The following is a 20,461-nucleotide window of genomic DNA, read 5'->3' as shown; positions in this document are numbered from 1 at the left end:
GTAAGTTTTACTAAGTTGCTTTTATAAAGGAAAATAGTACCGAGACAGTTGGCTAATTCTGCAAATTCCATAGTGTTTCTCCAACGTGGACTTTTATTTCACAAGTTTCCGATGTCTGAAGTAAAGTATAAGGGTTTTTTTTTTTTTTTTTTTTTGGTACCAATATAGTTTCAAATGTTGTTTAACTGCTTGAAATTTATATAACATTTTGAACTGCAAAGATGAAAAACGTGTTTTCACAGGATCTTTATTGTGAACTAAATTAAGCCTTCTTGTTGGGACCTCTTTGTGATGCCTTGGGGACAACTGTATGCAAAAAGTGTGCTTAAATATGTAAGTGCCTTTTTAAAAAGGGTGACTTCCAGCAAGTGCATGATGGCAAACAGCACAAAGCATGTAGGTGCTACCCTTGGCACCAGCTAGTTAGGTCCTATTTCTCTGATCTGGACATTTCAACAAACAGGCCATCTCTTAGGAACCAGGCAAAGCTCTCATTGACAAGGAGGACAAAGTTGTTAGAAAAAGCGAAGCCTGGGCGGCTGTTTTGCAGGGTGTATAAGATGCCTACCTCCCGTATCAGAGCGCCTGGGTTCAAGGCCCAGCTGTACTCCTGATTCCAGTTTCCCACTAATGTACACCCTGGGAGGCAGCAGATGATGGCTTCAGCAGGTAGGCCCCTGCCACCCTTGGGGGAGACTTGGATTTAGTTACTGGCTCCTGGCTTCAGCTTGATCCAGCTCAGGGTGTTACAGGCATTTAGGAGACTGAGCAGACAATTAGATATTATTCCATACTACTACTACTACTACTACTAATAATAATAAGGTATGAAGCTATGAAGTGGCATAGAGGAAACTTAAATGCCCATTACAAAGTGGAAGAAGCCAGCCTGAAAAGGCTACAGACTGTATGATTCCAACTATACAACATTCTGGTAAAGGCAAAACTAAGGAAACAGTGTCCAATATCAGAGTACTTGGGGTCAAGGCCTCTCTCTGCTTCCATTCCAGCTCCCTGCTAGTGTGCCGGGGAGGCAGCAGGTGATGGCCTGTGTGTTCCTGCCACCCCTGTGTGAGACCCAGATGGAATTCCTGGCCCCCGATTCCTGAGTCGGGCCTGGCCTAGCGCTCACTATTATTGCAGGCATTTGGGAAGTGGGACCAGAGGCTGGAAGGTCTCTCTTGTCACTGTACCTTTCAAATAAATTAATTTATAAATCTTAGGAGGGCAGAAAAGTGGGGTTGCCAGGGGTCAGCAAGGAGGGATGGCTGAGTAGACAGAACACAGAGGATTTTTAGGGCAGTAAAACTACTCCATTCAATACTCTCATGGCTTGGAAGAAACGTGCCTCTGCGGTCGGGGCCCTGGGAATGGGGGAGACTGTGCATATATCATAGAAATCAGTGCATAGCATGGATGGTACATTTCTGTACCTTCGACTCAGTTTTTCTCTGAGCCTAAAACTGCTCGAAAAAATAAAGTCTTCTTTTAATAATTAAAAAAATCCCACACTGATCTGAGCCTCCTACTCTAGGCAGCCACTACCAACTCATTAGAGTTGGCACAAAAGATGGAATCTATTTGGCATTCCTGTTGCAATGTGTTGTATTGTGATATGGTGGAAGGGGCACTGAACTTGAAATCCAATGACCTAAATTTAAATCGACTGCCACGACCTCAGGCAAGCCATTCAGTTTCTCTCTGTCCTTCAGTTTTTTTTTTTCTTCTGTAAATAAGGCAATTGGAGGAGAGAAATCCGAAAATGCTTCCCAGCTTGTATGATTCTGTTCTTCTTTAATTATGTAGTATTTTTGTTTGGAGTTTGAAAAATCAGGAAATGACCTTAATAGTTGCAAGTTATCATGCATCGATTGCTGCTAATGCTTTTCTGTGCATATATAAAATTAGCCTTGCTAGGCGGGTTGTCTTGTAGTGGGAGCTGTGTGGCCTTGTCCAGATCGTCATTCCAGAGGGAAGCACTTGTCCCATGAGCTGCTGGGCATGCTGCCTGCCCACAGCCCTCACAGGTCTGTTCCTCTCTGGGAATTGCTCTTGACTGAAGAAAGCTACTTGGCCTGGGACACACACACACACACACACACCCCCACCCCGCCCCAGGAGCAGCCTGCATCCAGTAACTGAGGCACCCTCCCCCAGGGCAGCTCTGGGAGGGTCTATTCATTTCAGAGCTCCTCATGGGATTGGCCAAGGCTTTTGATGAAATAAATTGCATCCCAGCTTCTCCCTGTGTCCAAACTTGCTTCTTTACCTTCCCATATAGGAGCTGATCCTGAGAGCAACCCCCAATAAAAATCCTGTGTGCAGATGTCCATCGGTTTCCCAGGTAACCCAGCTTCCTTCACTCCTTTAACCCTCCTGCGGACCTTATGAGCAGACGAATGGACCAAGCGGCTTGTGGATGGTAGGTTTTCAGGGTCATCTGACTACATGTTAGAGACAGGATATAAACCCAGACATCCTGACTCCAGAATCCTTGCTCCAAATGCCTATAATATTCTGCCTCTTTGCACTTTCATTCATTGCAGATTGCATTCAAGTTTATATTTAAAAATCGTCGGTTTTAAGCACATGTATGATTGCTAGACAGTGCATATGTTTTCATGTTAATCTACAAAAGTGAAGGCAAGTATAGACTCGGTAAATGCTTTCAGAGTGAGTCCTCCCAAAGTGAGGAGCATGAGAAACAACCCAGCAGTCTGAAATGCAGCCCTTTGCAGATTCTTATAAATGCAGCCACGTAGGGGAAGGTGTTTGGCCCAGAAGTTAAGATGTTCCCATCCCATCCTGGAGTGCCTGAGTTCCAGTCTCAGCTCTCAGTTCCTGATTCCAGCTCGCTGCTATTGCAGACCCCAGAGGCAGCAGGTGACGGATCAAGCCATTGACGCTGTGCCACCCACGTGGGAGACACAGATGAGTTCTAGGCTCCTGGGATCAGCTGGCCCAGACCTGGCTGCTGTGAACCAGCAAATGTGACAGTAATCTATCTCTCTCTCTCTCTCTCTCTCTCCTCTTTCTCTCTCTCACCCTCCCCACCTTTCTGTAACTTTGCCTTTCAAATAAATAATATATAAATCTTTAAAAACTATTTTGAACTCTTTTCTTATTCCCACAGCCTGTTCAGTTTTCGCCTGTATCACTAGGTGGCTTCAAGTGGCTCTTTCTTCCATGATATCTTGTTGTGGAGATATTGGCTTAATAGTTATCTAATCCCCAGACCAAAGGTCTCAGGCTGGAGGTCACTGGAACAAATTCAGTCTGAAAACAAAATTGATTTCAGCTCACATGTTGTTGCCATATTTTAGACTTGAATTCGCTGACAATAAAAATTCGGATTCTCAACTTTGTCCAACACATAGGGAGGTCCGGCCTCGTGCCCACATTGCAATAACTGCCTGGTGCACAGTAGCAGCTGCTCCATATACTGGGTGCGGGAGCTAGAGTTTGCCAGGCTACACAGTCCCCTAACCCACCGCTCATTGAAGCCCAAGTGTCAATTGCTTTATTATCTACACTTGCAAATCTGTTCAGCTCCCTTAAAGTGCCTGCTCCAACCCCCAAGTCTAAATATATCATCTCTTGTTTTCAGAAACATCAGATAAATAGCCTGACCAGTGGACCCAAAGGCACATGTTTTTAGGAGTCGTAGTAACCCCAGAGCTCTTAACTTGTCTAGGTTGATTAGGGAACTAGGTTCTGTGAGCCAGGAAGACTAATATGCTATTTGTAAGTTTTAACACTCAGCTCTGAGACATCCTCAAATATACTTGGATATGCTGGTCTTTCTGATAGGTGGTCCCTAAAGCATGTATCACACCAATGCTCCGTTTCCTCCTTCCCTTCGTCTCTGGTCGTATATAACACCCTTATCTTACACCTGGAGTGGTGTGTCACTGGCCTTTTTGGTTCATCTCTCTCCTCTCCAGTCAGTATGCTTTGCTGCAACCCAAGTTAATCTGCCCACGACACAAGTATGTCCTGTCTCCTCCGCTGACACACCCCTAGTGACCCCTGCTTCCCAAGGTGAAGTCCAGGCTTGTAGCAGAGACCTCCCTCATCTAACCCTAAACCACTGCTCCACCCCCATTCTCTGCCATGTGCACCAGGGCCTGTCCCAGTGACACAGCCTGTGCACCATCCTGGCCCTGCAGTGAGCTCCCTATGATCTTCAGTTCTCTGGATTTCAAAGACCAATGCATTTTATTTTTAAATGTGGGAAATGTCTGTTGTTTTTATTAGGGCAGGTAAGAGAGAACACAGGTTATAACAAAGCCATCTATTTTCACCCAGATTTCAGAAGAGGAAGAAAAGCAGCACCACTCCCAATGTAGAAAGGACATCACCTAAAAGCAAGTTTCTTTAAGTTGGATAAATTTAGTTTCTTGAATAACTTACTACCTTGTCTTTGTGCTTTTTTTTTTTTCTCATTTCCCTCAGTAAAAATGGAATCACCAGCATCTGTCTTGAGATTGATTTAAAATTTTTTTCTTTTTCTTTATTTGAAAGGCGGAGGGCTAGAGGGAAAGAAGGAGATCTTCCATCTGCTGGTTTACTCCTCAAATGGCCTCAAAGGCCATGGCTGGTCCAGGTCAAAACCAGGAGCCAGGAGATCTGTCTGGGTCTCCCATATGGGTGGCTGGGGTCCAAACACTTGGGCCATCTGCTCCTTTCCCAGGTGCACTAGCAAGGAGCTGGACTGGAAGAAGAGCAGATGGAACTCCAAGGATGCTGACATTGCAGGAGGTAGCATAGCTCACTGTCTACACCACCCGCCCCCTGGGCTGGCTTTGGAGACCCACCAACCTCATCCTTTCTTTCTAGAAAATTCCCATGCACTTTTTAAAAAATATTGATTTAGTTAGTTGAAAGGCAGAGAGACAGACAAGGACAGAGAGGGATCTTCCATCTGCTGGTTCACTTCCCAAATGCAGCAACAGCCAGGATTGGGTCAGGCTGAAGCCAGGAGTTTGGAACTCCATCTGGGTCACCCATGTGGTTGGCAGGGGCCTAAGCACTTGGATCATCTTCTGCTGCTTTCCCAGGCACATTAGCAGGCAGCTAGAGCAGGAGGGGAGCAGCCAGGCTTCTAGCTAGTACTCTGATCTGAGATGCCCGTGTTGTAGGCAGTACCTTAACCTACTTTGCCACAAGGCCAGCCCCCATCCACTCTTCATGATCAAATTTGAGTGCAATTTTCCCAGTGGAGTCTTTTTGACTCTGTAAGGCACATGGAACCCCTGTCCTCTTGCTGATGACCCTGTTACAGCAATACACTCAGGGCTTTCTAATGGGAGCTTCCTGGGCATACATTGGTGGGGGGGGGGGGAGGTTATGCCACAGCCCTCCAGCCGTCCTGTAAACAGGCTCTCTTATCCCACATTCCCATTCCCCGTAGCAGCCTTTAGTCACTCAATCTCTTTTTAAAAAAACTCCTTTGGCCTTTCTGGGCACACTCCTGCTTGCTCTTTACTAAAAACTGTGGGAAGAGAGAATTCAGTCCAACCTGTATCTGTCTTCAGCCCCAATGACAGAATACTGAGCCTCAGGTAGCCAACATGACACTTGCCCACCTACCAAGAGACTCTGAGGTACTCAGGGTAGAAAGAAACCCCATTGGGTGCCTTCCACTCACACTCACACTCACACACACTATCCATGTCTGCTTAATAAAGCAATGAATGAATGAAGTCCCATAGGCAGTAATGATGCAGTTCGCGAGATGCCACCGTGTGCTTCTGGGGGACACCCTGGCACCTTCCCCTGCTGATACTTTTCCTGTTGCTGTCATCATAGTCTGAACCTTCTCTTGTGTAAGGAATAAAACATTTTTTTTTTTTTTGACAGGCGGAGTGGACAGTGAGAGAGAGAGACAGAGAGAGAAAGGTCTTCCTTTGCCGTTGGTTCACCCTCCAATGGCCGCCGCTGCAGCCGGCGCACCGCGCTGATCCTGGCAGGAGCCAGGAGCCAGGTGCTTTTCCTGGTCTCCCATGGGGTGCAGGGCCCAAGCACCTGGGCCATCCTCCACTGCACTCCCGGGCCACAGCAGAGGGCTGGCCTGGAAGAGGGGCAACCGGGACAGAATCCGGCGCCCCAACCGGGACTAGAACCCGGTGTGCCGGCGCCGCAAGGTGGAGGATTAGCCTATTGAGCCACGGCGCCGGCTCAGGAATAAAACATTTTTAAGACACCCAGGCAAGGGCCGGTGCGGTGGCGTAGCTGGTAAAGCCGCTACCTGCAGTGTCAGCATCCCATATCAATGTCGGTTCTAGTCCTGGCTGCTCTTCTTCCAGTCCAACTCTCTGCTGTGGCCTAGGAAAGCAATAGAAGATGTATCAAGTCCTTGGGCCCCTGATCCATGTGGGAGACCCAGAAGAAGCTCCTGGCTCCTGGCTTTGGATCAGTGTAGTTCCAGCCATTGCAGCCAATTGAGGAGTAAACCAGCAGATGGAAGACCTCTCTCTCTCTCTCTCTCTCTCTCTCTGCCTCTCCTTCTCTCTGTGTGTAACTCTGACTTTCAAGTAAATAAATAAATCTTAAAAAAAAAAGGCATCCAGGCAACCTCTCTGTGATACCTGCATCCGGCAGCCCAGCCGCTGGGGGAGTCCTGTTGCCGAAACAAGACTGTGTCATGCCCTTTCTTAAGCACAGGTAAAAGGCAGGGGGTCTTTTTGTTCCCTCTCTATTTATAAGACTGAGACAGAGACACAGCCCATCTTCGTGGTTCACTTTCCAAATGCCTGCAATTGGCTGGGGCTGGGCCAAGCCAAAGTCAGAAGCCAGCAACTTGCTCCAGGTCTCCCGGGTGGATGACACAGAGCCAACCACGTGAATTATCACCTGCTGCCTCCCAAAGTGCACATTAACAGGAAGCTGGAATTGGGAGCAGAGTCGAGACTTGAACCCAGGCATTTTATTGTGGGTCATGGCTGTCCTAAAATCCAGTCTTAGTCGCTAGGCCACACGCCCACCCCAGTCAGGTATCTTTAATGGTGGAAGAGAATGGACACTGATTTGCTTGGCTGAAGGGCTTATAGCAGCTGCATCTGTGGCTTGTTCCTGTGACCTGTTTGGCCAACTCCCATGGCGTTTCTGGTTTGAAGGCCAGGGAGAAGCGAGCAGGTGGCTTTGGGCCCTTTGTTGATGTTGGCCTAGGGGCCTGAAGGATTGCACATCTATACAATAACTGTACTCTGGAGTTCCTAGAAACTGCCTTCTGCTTGGGGATGGCACCTTGTGCCAACTGCACACACCAGGAAAGCTACAGCTGGGCTACTGGGCAATGAGATTCCAGGAAAATCAGACCCTTTGTGTTCTTTCCTGTCTTGCAACATATGGGCAATGTTGGGAACCTGGGAGCTCCCTCACTAAACCTGCTCTTTGTCTGGGACAGGCTGCCTAAGCCATTCCTAATCTGTGGTAAGCCAGAAGGGAGCAGAGTGAGCATGTCGTATGTTAAGGCTCCTAGTCCCTTGAGTGTTCCTTGGGTGTCTTACTACATATCGGGAATGTTTTAGGATGCTTCCAGAAGCTAGTCTATCCTCTAGGGGCTTGCTTTGAGCAATGAGCCTTCTTCTCTGTAAGAAATCCTTGGGCTGTTTGCTCAAAGCACACAGGAGCAGAAACATCACAGCACACTCTCAAAGACATGGTATGATAAGTGGATGATGGAACCACGAAGGACAATCGGTCCTTGACTGAGATGGTGGAGGTCGTGTTCCGGCAACAGTGATTTGGGGTGACGGAAACAGTGAGAAGGAGACAGAGACCTTTCTCCTATCTGGATGTGATTAGATCATTGCCTTATTGCTGCTATTATTGCAGTTTTGTTTGTTTGGATGGGTGAAAAGGCAGGGCAGGTACAGAACGGGGGGCTTTTAGCTTTTCATCAAGCATCCGCTGGCTCACAAAGTGGCCACTCAATGGAGCAGCATCAGGGCCAGTGGATGCCAGCATCTCACACTGGAGCAGTGGTTCAGGTCCCGGTTGCTCCATTTCCAGTCCAGCTCCCTGCTAATGCACCTGAGAAAGCAGTGGAGGACAGCCCAAGTGCTTGGGCCCCTGCACCTGTGTGAGAGGCCAGGAAGCTGGAGATCCTGGCTCCCGGCCTGGCCCAGCCCTGGATGTTGCAGTCGTTTGGAAGAACCAGCCAATGGAAGGCCCTCTCCTCTCCTCTCCTCTCCTCTCCTCTCCTCTCCTCTCCTCTCCTCTCCTCTCCTCTCCCCTCCCCTCCCCTCCCCTCCCCTCCCCTCCCCTCCTCTCCCCTTCCTCCCTCCATCTTTCCCTGTTACTCTGATGAAAAAAAATTATTATTTAAAAGGCAAAATCATATACACAGGATGTGTTGGGGGAATAGACGGGGAGAAAAGGAGAGAGAGATCTCCCAGAGACTCAGAGTCCAGGGCCCAGCCCACTGCAAGTGTGGCTCTTTCAACCTGGGCTGGGGGTAGTCTCTGGGGACCTTGTGTTGACTCCCTGCAGCTGTCAGAGGCCACCAAGCCTGACAGATATCTGCACGTGTCAGAATCCGAGCGCTGGACAGGAACCAAGCACCTTCCCCCGGACGGAGCTTTTGGTAAATGGGGAGTGGGGGTGGGGGCTCGTTAGCTGCTCCAGGGCCCCTGAAGCCCCATGCACCTGGATTGTGAGTGTCTGTGCCTGGCGGCCCATCTGGCTCAACTTTGGCCCAACCAAAACCCTGAGGCTGAACTGTGTGTGTTTACGGGACAGAAGAAACGGTCAGTGCCCTCCCGCCATTTGTAAAGAGAGATTCTGGAGACTGGAGACCAAGCGTGGTGGTGGTGGGGGGAGGGGGGGTGAGAAGGTGGACCTTAAAGGGAAGCCCAGGCTGGTGCCACAGCTCAGTGAGCTAATCCTCCACCTGCGGTGCCGGCACCCCAGGTTCTAGTCCTGGTCGGGGCGCCGGATTCTGTCTTGGTCGCTCCTCTTCCTGTCCAGCTCTCTGCTGTGGCCAGGGAGTACAGTGGAGGATGGCCCAAGTGCTTGGGCCCTGCACCCCATGGGAGACCAGGAGAAGCACCTGGCTCCTGCCTTCGGATCAGCGCGCTGCGCCGGCCACAGCGGCCATTAGAGGGTGAACCAACGGTAAAGGAAGACCTTTCTCTCTCTCTCTCTCTCTCACTGTCCACTCTGCCTGTCAAAGAAAAAAAAAATAATAATAATTAAAAAAAGGCGGGGGGGAAGCTCAGACCTGCTGTGATGCCAGCAGGCAAGAGATCATTAGAAACCAGAGCCTGCTGGGCCTCAGGATGGGACACGCTGGCCCTGGGAGCGGAGCGGTTGCTTGCTAGCGGAGCAATTCCTCCAGGTTGAGTTCCACTCTCCTTTTTCCAGGAGATGTGTTTGCTTTGGTTGGTGACTAGTAGGAAGCCCAGCGGGTAGCAGCCTGCCAGCCAGAACAATGAAAACGCCCCGACCGCCCTGCACAGGTACCCTGGCTCCTCCGAGAGCTGGGTTTCTTCCTCCTCCCCGAGGCCTTTGGGCCTGGGAGCAGCAGTGAGCACCCCGGGGCCCTGGGCTGACCCAGAGACCTCAGGAAGAAGAGAGAGGGCCCTAAGGGAAGAAGAACCCAGGGTAGCCAGTGGGAAGCAGAGAGTGGGGGTTGACTTATGAGGAAGCGGAAGCAGTGCTGGGGTGGCAGGGGTGTGGCTACACACGGAGGGTGGCGCAGCCAGGTGGGGAGGGATGGGAAATGTTGCTGGGTGCCTCGCATGGGAGACCGAGTCTTTAGGTAGAAGCTTTAGGTATTCACCCTCTTATACTGTAATTCTTTCTGTCTTAGCTTTTTAAAAATTATGGTAAAATATGCATAAGATTGCCATCTTAACCACTTTCAAGTGTGCAGGTGTGGGGCAGTAAGCAGGGTCACCATGTTACCCAGCCATTGCCACTAGCCATTTCTAGAACGTTCTCACCATTGCAGACTGAAACTCTGTACCTATTGAGCAATACTTCTTGTTTTCCCTCCTCCCCGCAGCCCCTGGTGACCTCTGCTCTACTCACATCCCCGTGAATTTGTTGACTCTCAGTGTATTATGTAGATGGAAAGGACGCTGTTTGTCCTTTCGTATTTGGCCTCTTGCACTTAGCGTGTGTGTAAGGTTTATCCCTCTTGTAGCAAATTTCAGGATTTCATTCCTTGGAAAGGCTGAATCATATTCCCTGTGCGTAGATACCGCGTTTCATTTATTCGTTCATCTATTGGTGGCTGCTTGAGTTGCGTCTGCCTTTTGGTTATGGTAAATAATACTGCTGTGGACTCCAGTGGGAGCGGCAGGATTTCCCGTTACCGCTGCCGGCACCCCACAGACTGATGTGCCGCTCCTGTGAAGACCGGAAGTGTTGGTGGCAGAGGGAGAGGCGGCCTGTCCCTGTGCCCACCTGCACCTCCGCTGGGCTCTGGTGGGTGGGGACCACAGCTCGGAGTGCCACCACTCGTAACAGGGGCAGGAGTGGAATCCCAGGACGGTGGAGGACCGGCCAGGGAGGGCGGCTATGGGGGAGGAGCAGTAGCCACCTTGAACTTCCCTCTCCATGCAAGGAGAGACTGTTGCGGCCCAGGGAGGCGACAGAGACGGGACCCAACCTACAAGGCTGTGGTGACTCCACTTAGGGCACCGCGGGGAAGGGTAGGGGAGCTCCGAGCCAAACGTGTCCAGTGCTTGTTTTGGCGGACGGAGTTTTGGTGATATTTACTTTCATATCGGATAATAACAGCAAGTTGATTACCGAGATTTAAAAAAATAACAAAATATTCTGTTTCCATGCTTGTACTCAAAGATAGAACCTTGTCGCCACTCCAGGTCTGCTCTGCCTTCCTTAATTCTCTCCAGAGGAAAGGTTTTTGCATCGGAATCATCACAAATTTTGTTAGTCTTTTTAAACGTTAACCTGAAAGACTGCGAATCCATGGCAGGACTGATCGTCTGTGTGTAGCGCTGTCAGGAAACTAAAAATGAAGTGGAGAAATGTTTAGACCATCAGAAATATTCAATGCCAGCACCATACATAAAAATCTAAGATCCCAAACCGAATTTCTGTCACTCTCAATAGAAATACTGGGTAGGTTGGAGGAGCAGGTGGCCAGCTGCTTCTCGGCGGGTCTCTGCGGGTTGGAGACCAGTGCTCCGGAAGGGGCAGAAGCAGGTGCTGCCACCTCACGCACCTGCCCAGCAGGAAGCTTCCATGGGTGAACCAGGAAGAGCGTGCGGTGGTGACCGCATTATTGCTCTGCCAGTGCCAACACTTCTTAGAAGGAAAGGGGAGTGTCTCAGTCCATTTTCTGTTGCTCTAACAGAACATGTCAGACTGGGTGATTTATAAAGGAAAGAGATTTATTTTCGTTCACAGTTCTGGAGGGTGGGAAGTTCAGGTTTGGGCTGTTGCATCTGATAAAGGCCTGGAGCTGTGTCAGTTCCTGGCAGAAAATGGAAGGGCAACAGGCAAGTAGGAAAGAGAGAAAACCAGGAGGGGTAATCTTGCTCTATCACAACTCGTCCTGGAGCAGCAAAGGCATCCATCCATTCTCGAGGGTCCCACCCCAACGACCCAAACACCTCCCACTGGGCTCCACTTCCCAAGAGCCAGAAGCTCCATCCGGGTCGCTCATGTGAGTGGCAGGGGGCCAAGGACTTGAGCCATCTTCTGTTGTTTTCCCAGACTGAATAGCAGGGAGCTGGACTGGAAGTGGAGAAGCTGAGACTCGAACTAGTTCTGTAATATGGGATGCTGGCATTGTAGATGCAGTCTTAACTCACTAGCCACAACACCAGCCTGGAGTCTTGATTCTAACACATGACCTTTGGAGGGACATATTCAAACCATTAAAGGGAGCTATTAGTAATTGTACCAGAACCAAATACACAAATCAGGATATGTGTTTCCCCTAATAAAAGGTGTGTGGGATAATGAGGTCGCCATCGTTACCCAGCAGCAGTGCGAAGCAACATTCTTTAGCCTCAGGTCAAACACGTATCCCTGTGCCGCCACTGGTGTGCAGTCTGAAAGCGAAGCCAGACTCAGCAGTTCCCCAGGGGAGCAGAGCAGAGTACTAGGCACATGCTCCCTTAGGGTGTGCCCAAAGGGTTAGCCACTGGCACGACTCCCCCTGCTGCTGTATTTAAGACTGGAAACTAGAGGGATCAATAATATGAGATGATTGGGGAAGTCCTCATCCATTCATATTAGCTTTTACCAATAATGTCCTCAAATGTTTTTCGTGAGAGGGACAAAAACCACATGATATAATGCTAAATTTAAAAAAAATGGTATAAAGGGCAGGTGTGGGTTCCAGAATCCCTCAAAGATACCAAAATCTGAGGACTCACAAGTCCTTATATGAACTGACCTAGTGTTTACACATAACCTACACAATCCTGTATCCCTAGGGGAGGCATGGTGGTGTGGGGAGCAATCCGGACTAGACTAAGTTACTCGAATTAGGACTTATTCTATGCATCTGCTCTCCCACAATATGGCGCTGGGAGAGAAGTAAACAGCTTCCGCACAGCTGCCTCCAGTTCAACCAATTAACTGTAGGACTTGCTCCTGATTGGAGAGCAGCGTACTCGGCGTGTGGGCAGCCGAGTTGGGATTGGCGGAGGAGGACTATAAAGGAGGAGAGAGACGGCATGCACCAGGAACATCTATGGGGAACATCTGAGGGAACCCGTGCAGCCCCCGAGAGAGCCGGCCGGCGGTGTGCCGCTCCCCTGCGGAAGTGGGGAATGCGGCCAGGGGGAACTGCCCTTCCACGGAGGTGGAAGGGATAGTAGCCAACCCGGGAAGAACCAGCAGCAAACCCGGGGAGGGCCGAGCAGACGAAAGAACAGCGCAGGGTCCTGTGTCGTTCCTCCACGAAGAGGGGGAGCGACATGGTGGTGCAACAGGCTAAGCTGCCACCTGAGCTCTGGAATCCCGCATCAGTGCACTGCGTCAAGTCCTGGCTGCTCTGCTTTCAAGCCAGCTCCCTGATACTGTGCCTGGGAAGATGGTAGAAGGTGGCCCACATCCTTGGGCCCCTGCACCCACAGGGGCGATGCAGATGGCCTTCCAGGGCCCAGCTTTGGCCTGGCCCAGCCCTGGCTGTTGCAGCCATTTGGGGAGTGAACCAGTGGATGGAAGATCTGGTTTTCTCTCTGTCTCTCCCCCTCTCTGACATTCTGCCTTTCCAAGGAATTAAACAAAATTTTAAAAATAAATAAATCGTCTCTAGATTACTTGTAATGCCTGATAGAAGTGCCGTGTAAACAGATGTTATGCTGCATTGTTTAGAGACTAATGATTGAAAAAATGTCTCTGCATGTTCAATACACACGCAGTATTTTTTCAAATATTTTCAATCTGCAGTTGGTCAAATCAGTCAGAAGATTGACCATATAGAATTTTGAGCTATTGGTCACTTGTAATAAAAATTCCTGCTGTTAAAGAAACTGAGACCCGATATACTTTCATAAAAAGTGGAAATGCAGGGGAAAGAAAGAAAACAGATAAATCCAAAAGTCCACTGAGAATTTCATTGAGGAGTGTGTCACTCTGGAATCCCGGAAATGACTGAGTATACTGGGAGCTCTGGTGAGCTAGGTAGGACCATGATTTGGGAAGAGGTTTGGGGTCTTTGGGCCCAGCAGGGCCACAAATTGTGCAACCCTCAATTTCCTTGCCCCTAAGATGAAGTCAGTGGTTCCCAAGCGAAATTCTGCAGGCTAATGGCAAGACGGTTACCACCAGATGATGCTTCTGCGTGTTGCGGACTGGGATGCACGAGCCAGATCCGGTGACTGCTGGGCTCTGTGATCTTCTCCCCAGTCTATCTTTTAAGTGGAGAAACCTAAATTTGCTTTGCTGATAGAAAGCTGTAGCAGAGAAGTGAAGAAGCCATCTCTGCTTTGCTAGCGCAAAATGAAAAGGAAAAACAAACACGTTTTAACATGATTTGGTGCCGGACATTTTTTTCTTGATAGGATACTAGAGAATTCGTCAAGAGTTGTTAAACAGGGAAGTCAAAGGTTCCATTGCAGAAGCTCACTCAATATTTGCCGATTAATAGATTGATGTGCTAATTCAAGCAGAGAAGGAATTTTGCCTCTTTAAAGTCAGGATCTCTAATTGCCCATTCAGAATAAAAATACACTCTGTTCAGCTCAGCAGCCTAGGCTGTCTGTTCCATTATTCAAACAAACACCAAAAAGAATCTAATGTATCCTTTGGCAACCAGAGATAGAACTCCCACATCCAGCTTCTCTCAGGCAGATGTGGCTGAGGGATATTACACAATCCGTGCCCTGGGTTTGACAAAGCAGGTTTAGGTTCTGAGCCCCCAGTCCCCACCCCCAGAAGGCCAGGCAGAAATCCTTAATCAAGCCCCACCTCCAGGGTGTTTACGGGGGCCTCCCAGGGAAACCGGCAGGATGACTGTGGCTGAGCTTTTCAAAACAGACAGAACCCAAAGTCCTTTCAAACAGGCAGCGATCAGAACTATTGATTCCAAAAGGAGCGATTTCCAGTGGCACGGAAAAGTTGGCCTGTGATCATAACTGGAATACATCTTCTTCTCAGCACATTGACTTTCTATTCAAGCGTATTCAAAATGTATTTTTGTTCAACACATTGAGAGCACTCAGCCTTTAAAAAGTGCCCCACTCCGGTCCCCCCACCCCAAATTACTTGTCTCTACCTCTCTCCATAGGCTCGTGGCCCTTTAAATGTTTTTTTGCCCTGTTAAGGTGCCATCACTTGAATGATGCCCTTGCATTTTAGGTAAATGTGGGTGATTTTAAATAATGACAATGCTAAGGTAGTAAAATATCAATGAATGGGCAACATTTGGAAACAGTACGAATGCCCCCATATCTGTGGGATCCGTCTAGAATGGTGTGGCCAGAGCATAGACCACGTGAAATTTCTACTGCACGTCCCTCGTCTGGTGGCTCCTCCACACTGTCCACTAGGACGTCAGGTGTGCCATTGGGTGACTCTGGAGCAGGGATCTGGCTGACTCACACAATGTTTTCTTAAACAGTCATTGTTTGGGTCAATTAACATCTTCCCATCCCTGTGACTGTGTCACTCACGCTATTATAAAGTAATGGTGCGGAAAACATTCTTTAAGTGGCTATGAAATAATGTGGGAGGTGACAGACAAGAAGGCCGGCTGCAAAATAAAAGGACTAGGGCTAGGACATTTCAACAAGCATCCTTAAAGCAAAAATGTGCTACCGGAAGTCTCCGTTTATGCTCCCTGAGAATATATCCCCTTCCCACTTTGTGATCACATTTGTAGGAAAATTAGACTAAACTTAAGAGAATCTTAACAATGTTCTTCTTCCGGAGGGCTGTTCCCTTTGAAACAGTTTCATGTCAATATAGTGTATATCCCTCCTGGATTGTAATCTCTGTAGAGGAAGCAGAAACCATCTGTTATTTTTGTATTCCGAACTCCAATGGCCTATTAATAACAATGGTGACACTGTGAGAGAGGTTTACTACTTACAAAGTCCTTTTGTCTCAGAGCCCCCTCCCAAGGATCCTGTGGAGTGAGTTTTATTGTTTTCCCTGGGTGACAGAAGACACAGGGATGCAGAGAGAATCCCTGCCTTGCTCACCCTGGGCAGCAGTGAGCGGTGGGTAAGAAAACTGTCCCGCTAACATTTGCCTCTTAGTCTGATACCCTTGTGTCTAGGCACGGCCTGGCATGAAGTCTGAGATCCCCGTGTCTAGGCACGGCCTGGCACGAAGTCTGAGACCCCGTATCTAGGCACGGCCTGGCCTCATGGGGGACAAGAATTTCAGTCCCTGTTCCCTGCTGCTGTCTGTGACTGTGCTGTGCCACCCCTTTCCCCCGGGAATCGGCTAAGGCAACACTTTTGTGCGGGGCTGTCTGGTGACCAAGAAAGGTCCCTCGTTTGCCCTGGTTCAATGCATGGAGCTGTGTCGGGTGGAGATGGCAAAGAGGGGCAGTATAAACCGTAGCAGAGTCACGGCCTTGGGTCCTCATGAGAACAGCGCAAAAATCAGGGGCTGCGTTCTATTTCCTCCCGCCACCCCCGGCAGTCAATTGGCCTGGATTCTTTTCTTCCAACCAGAGTACTGAATTACAGTTCAGGGAGATAAAAGTAGGGCTTGCAAAGCAAAGTTCATTAAAGTCCCTTCCAAAAGACGAATGAGTCGGTGGAGAGAAAACCTGGCTCCCTTTTGCTGTGGTTGGAGGCTTTTATCCCTGAAATCTGAGGGGCATTGACCGGTGATGTGGCCGTGATGCTCATGACTGGCGTTTTTGATTGACATCTGGGACTTGCATATCTCGAGCTCTCTGTGCATGCGGCTTCCCAGCATGCATCAGGAACGCCCACGGCGGGAGGAGGGAAAGACGCAATGCTGATTGTATTATAATAGATGAACAAGGAAGCAGGATCACTGTGCTGGCAAGCTGGGTCACTGTGCATGTCCCGTAAACTGGGCCTTTCTAGCTTGCCTGAGTTCCCTCAAGGTCAGAACACTTTAACTGGGTGGTCCTGGGTGGGCCCAGGGCAAGAACAGGGTCCCTGGTCACTCCCCTGGCGGAGCGCTTTGTGGACCATATTGAATTTTCTGCCTCTCATGACCGCCACAAGTCACAAGGTCTTGGAGCAGCCCTTAACCTCTCTAGCCCTTAATTACCTCTTCTGAAAAATAAGAACAGTCCTTATCCCCACTACCTCAGAAGACTGGTGAACTGCTGGTGTGGATGTCGCTTGTCCCCAAAATGTTTCACGGGCTAGAGGCCCGATCCCCAGTGTAGTGGTGCTGAGAGGTAGTTTAAGAGGTGGGGCTTAGGGAAAGATGATTAGGACCCTGAGATTGATGCTGGCCATGTGGAGTGAGCGACTTCTTTGAAAGAGCAGGTTGAGGGGCTGGCACTGTGGCATCGTAGATTAAGCCTCTGCCTGCGCCCCAGTATTCCATATGGGCACAGGTTTGAGTCCCAGCAGCTCCTCTTCTGATCCAGCTCCTGTTATGGCCTGGGAAAGTGGAAGATGGCCCAGGTGCTTGGGCCTCTGCCCTGTGTAGGAGACTCGGAAGAAGTTCCTGACCCCTGCCTTCAGATTGGCCCAGCTCTGGTCATTGTGGCCATCTGGGGAGTGAACCAGCAGATGGAAGACCTTTCTCACTGTCTCTCCCTCTCTCTGTCTGTGACTTTCTCAAATAAATAAATAAAAATCTTTAAAAAAAAAAAAAAAAAAAAGAAGAGAAAATAAAGAGCGGGTTGTTGTAAGGGAGGATGGCCTACATGCTTGACCTCTTTTGCTGTTTCCCTTTCAGCTTCTCTGCTCCTGCAGCCATGGGGGCCTCGCCAGGATGCTGGTGCCATGCTGCTTGGACCCTCCCATCACTAGAGTTGAAGGCAGATAAACCTCTGTAAGTTACCAGCCCTGAGTATTTTCAGCACCACAAAATGAGCTAATGCACAAACCCTGGGGATATTTCCTACCTAATGCATGCCACACGTGGCCAGGACACATCCAAGGACCTACCAGGAGCCTACAGCATGGAAGCCCCCTACCCCTCATGTCCCCCAATGCTCCCTGGTGGGTACACACAGGGCTTGGCTGTTATTGTTAAATAAACTCAGCTATTTGACTTCAGAAAACAAATAATAATATGATGGTGAGGCAGAGAAACTGACATATGTTTTTATAAACAAAACTGCTTATTGTTAGTTTTTACAGAGAGAAAATTATGTCTCCTTTCTGTTCTCTAAACTAAAATTGACAAAAAATTATCCAGGTAGAAGTAAAATCCATTTTTTTTTTTTTTTGACAGGCAGAGTGGACAGTGAAAGAGAGAGACAGAGAGAAAGGTCTTCCTTTGCCGTTGGTTCACCCTCCAATGGCCACCGCGGCCGGTGCAGCCAGCGCACCGTGCTGATCCGATGGCAGGAGCCAGGTGCTTCTCCTGGTCTCCCATGGGGTGCAGGGCTCACGTACTTGGGCCATCCTCAAAAGCATTGATTTTGGACGTGCCCAGAATGAGCAATTTTGATGTATTCAAAAAGAATGCCCCTTCCTTGTTCCCAGAATGTGCACAAGGATGGCTTTGCCCAACAGGGAGCTTGTCCTTGCGTCTGAGATCAGGGCGTGACTGGGCAGGTAGCACCAGGGAGGAGGAGGCCTGCTCCCACAGGCCTGCTAGCCTGGAAAGAGGGCGGGGCAGGAGGCGAGAACACAACCCCCCCTCCCCGCCCCAGGGCCCAGCAGGCAGCCTGCTCCCTGCCTTCTGCTGTCAGCCCTTCACCTCCCAAGCCGCCTGCTGTGTGCATCTGATTTCACTTGCCCTAGTGGATCTGCGGGCAGTGGTCTGGTGTAGTGGCATTTGCTCTGGGGAAAGAGAGCACCAAGCTTCATCTTGTGATCTTTTAGCTCTGGCTGCCTAGAGTACCATGTTGGAAATGAGTCTCAGAGCAGACGTGGCTCAGGGGCAGAGAGCACAGAGCACCCCTCCCATGCCACTGCTTTCCCTTCTCTTGGACCTAATGTTTTCTGAGGATGGTCTTGGTTGGCAGCCTATGGCACGCAAGCTTTGTGTTTTGTTTTATATGCACCATACTTGTGTATAATGTAAATTTTGTATATTGAAAAAGGTGTCTTCCATCTTACTTGCTGTGTAAATGTAGAGCTTACGGAATCCTCAGATTGCAGACAATCTAGTGCAAATCTAGATTCATCCCTTTCCCTTTAGTACACAGGGTCATTCTGAAGTTGAGGAGAGAAGCTCATGCAGATCCTGTGACTTGTCGGAGCTCACTCCCAGTAGGTAAAAGCCAGGGCAGAACAATTTCTCTGTCCTCTCTAGCCATGGGACGTGACTGGCATGACCACCATGTATCTGTCAGATAGGTCAGACTTGTAAGGATTGGAACCCGGGGCTAGGTGTCCCTGCTTAAGTGGAGAGCACATGGAGAGGCCTTGGCCAAGCACAGGTGCAGTCTGTGGCTGCAGAGGGAAGAGGTATAATCAACAGCAGCTGGAACCTGAGAGGTGGCGGTGAGAGTGGGTGACGTTGGGAGATTGTGCAGGTATGTGGTGTTTGGTACTCAGACCCAGGCATTACATTTTTGGTAACAGAAACTCAGCTCCACAGGACTAAAGTGGTTGGCAAAAGAAAAAAATGGATATTTAAGTTTAAGAAATAGGGCTGGAACCCAATGCTCAAGTCAAAGATGGTGTTCATTTTGGGGACAACAAAATAAGGACCAGAGAAGGCGGTGAGAGTACCTGGTTAAATCCGCTAGGGCTGTAGACAGGATTGGTCCCGGGGTCAGTCTGGGGTTGAGTGAGCAGGACGGAGATGTTGAAGGGGGACAGAATGGGGACAAAGGTGAAGAATGCTGACCAGAAGGACTTTGACCAGACTTTGAGTCCATTGCTCTTTTCTATTAAATATTTATCTGTTAGTTTATTTATCTTTGTAGTTCTACGAAGCTGGACACTTTTCACCCTTGGACCGTGTGTGAAAGACAGGATAAAGGGATGTGAGGCACTGACTGGCCCTGCTAGTTTGGGAAAGCAGTTGCATTTGCCCAGATTTAGCAATGGCATTTTGGATCACTCAGGCAAAGGGAAATTATAGCTCTGATAGATTCTGTCAAATTCTCCATAAATACTAGGGAAATGGGCACTTATAAAATGTAACATAGGTCAGTCTTGCAAACAGTCATATGGGAAGTAAAATGTGCAATCCAGTGAGAGAAATGTTGCCATATGTTTCATTGTTCGGGAACAGTGGGATTGAGGCTATATCTGGGGCAGGCCGGAGTGGCAAGAACACTGGTGCTGCTGGGGTCAGACCCTGTAGCTTGACCCTGCTGTTCCATTGGCCTGGGCACTGTTCTCTTCTAAGACCTGGGGATTCTACATCCCAGACAGGGCTAAGGATTCAATGCCGTCCTGCTCTGCAAGTACATTCTAGGAAGTGCAGAGAACCATCCTGCAGTGTGTTTTCCATCCCCTCGGCTGTTCAGATGTCCTTAGCTGACTTGAGGATTGAACACCCCCACCTGATTTGGTGTGTGTAGATTGAACTTCATGTTAACTCCACAGTCCCTCAGGAGCTCGGTGGCTGTCCTTCCAATAGCAACTCATCTTGTATCCAACCCCACACTCACTCTCTTAGAACAATAGAGAGAGGCTAGCATTCCTTTCCCTATCTTTGCATACAAAAGTATTAGGATCAAGTCTTATCCGACTAGCTCCTGTTTATCCCATAGCAAATACTGTATTGCAGAGTTGTCCTTGAGCTTATAGAAGAGAGGCGAGCAGACTGATTAAGGGTAATGTCGGATTGATTATAGCTAGCTGAATGAATATTTCTTTGGAGTTGATTAATGTCACTATGTTACAGGGAGATCACTAGGTTTTTGTTCTTGGCCATGGTCAAAGTGACCATTTTA

The sequence above is a fragment of the Oryctolagus cuniculus genome, chromosome 2 (assembly GCF_051225735.1).
Source record: "Oryctolagus cuniculus isolate XC-2025 breed Fujian yellow rabbit chromosome 2, ASM5122573v1, whole genome shotgun sequence".
NCBI lineage: Eukaryota > Metazoa > Chordata > Mammalia > Lagomorpha > Leporidae > Oryctolagus > Oryctolagus cuniculus.
Note: the sequence above shows the minus strand (reverse complement) of the source record.